Here is a 1,997-nt window from a genome sequence, read left to right as displayed (position 1 = left end):
ACAAGTAAGTGCCTGTTCGGCGTTAAAAGTGGGTGTTTCCTAGGCTACATTATCATCGAACGGGGGATTGAAGCCAACCCAAAGAAGGTCCGAGCCATAAAAGACATGACCTCTTCACGAAACACTAAGGAAGTACAAAGGTTGGTCGGATGAATCATGGTCGACGGAGAAGAGTCTGTCTTTCTTCAAGATCCTGCGCTAAGCTACTCGGTTCTCATGGGACGAGAAGTGTGAACAGGCCTTTGCCGAGCTGAAGAAGTATCTGGCCGACTTGCCTGTTCTGTCTAAACTGACCCTACACGAGCCTTTGTGGGTATATCTTTCCGCCTCAGAAGAGGCCCTTGGCTCAGTGTTGGTTAAACAAGAAGATCATACACAGCACCCAATATACTTTGCAAGTCATTTGTTGAAGGATGCGGAGACTCACTATACCTCTTTGGAGAAATTGGCATCGACCCTCACCCTCATGGCTCGAAGCTGCATCCTTACTTCCCATCACATCCTATAACGGTAACCGGGTTAGCGTTTGATCTTTATATTTTATCATTATTATTTTGCTTCCGCTAACAATCTCGCAGAGAAAGATCGAAAATCGCTATTCACTCCCCTCTAGCAAACGCCTCGGTCCCAACATAGAGATAGTACATAAAGCATTCTGGGTAGTCAAATCATGTAACCTGGGCATGGATCAAGCTGGAGTTGAGATGAAATTACAGATACAAGAATTGGAAGAATTAAGACTTGAAGCCTATGAGAATTCACGGATTTATAAAGAGAAGACCAAAGCATATCATGACAAGCACATACTATGAAAGGAGTTTCAAGTAGGTGATAAGGTTTTGTTGTACAACTCTAGACTCAAATGGTTTCCAAGTAAATTGAGATCTAAGTGGGATGGTCCTTTCTACATTATTAATATTTTTTCCTATGGAGTGATTAAGTTGCAGGACAAGGAAAATGGGAGGACCTTCTAAGTGAATGGACACCGTCTGAAGAAATTTCATGATGGGGCTATGCAGACGGAGTTGGAACGTGAAACGCTCAACAACCCCATCTACCCAACTTGAGGGGAGTTCATTCATTCTTCTTTTTATTTTCATGCTTTAGTTGTTTTGCTTGCATACATGTTTTTGTGAATAAGATACTTGATTTTGCATTTACACATAGTGTTAGGAATTTAGATTTCATTTCCTTGAGTGCTCATACCATTCTTTAGGAGATGTGAAAGTTAGTTAAGTTTGAATATTATGTTTTGAATTCTATGGCATGCTTAGATACTTTCTGTGCATATGGTCATTAGTGTGGTGAATGATTCTAATTGATTGACTTTACTTGGTGATTTTTTTACACCTAGTGAGGATTTAATCATTTTTCTCCTTGTTGTGTGATATGCACTCATGTTGTGGAACTCTAGAACTTGCTATGCTTCTTTTTGAGACCACAATATCATAAGTTATGTGATGATGATGATGAAGGCTATCTATACTCTTGGAACCTAGAATTTGTCATGCTATCTTCTCTTTTGTGTAAATGTCTTCTTCTTTTACTTCCTTGATAGTTGCATTCTTTTCCCTTATTATATATGACCTTCTTTGATATATCTTGACTAAAATAATTTACTATTATCTTGTTGAATTTATTGCCTAAGACGGTCAAATTTTAAGTGTGGGGGAGGAGATGTACACTTATAGAAGAGATGTGGTTGGAAAAAAAATATTGAGAAATGGTGAAAAAAATGAGGCTAGATATAATTGATAGCATGAGTGAGCCGTACTTGATCACCATAGTTGAACCATGCTTTATTATCTTTGAAGTCATATTTTTGTTTAGAAAGAATTGGTTGGTGTTGTTGAGAGACATATATGGATATCACATCATATTATGATTTGTAGATAGGTTTTTATTCTCTTTAGATTGGTTGAAAAAAAATCAAAAAATAAGAAACATAAGAAACATAAGAAAAAAAATTCTAAAAAAGAAAAAAATTGAAAAGAAAT

Source organism: Curcuma longa, chromosome 18 (genome assembly GCF_044706935.1).
Source record: "Curcuma longa cultivar G26 ecotype Majalengka, Jawa Barat chromosome 18, ITB_CL_G26_1.1, whole genome shotgun sequence".
NCBI classification, from domain to species: domain Eukaryota; kingdom Viridiplantae; phylum Streptophyta; class Magnoliopsida; order Zingiberales; family Zingiberaceae; genus Curcuma; species Curcuma longa.
Note: the sequence above shows the minus strand (reverse complement) of the source record.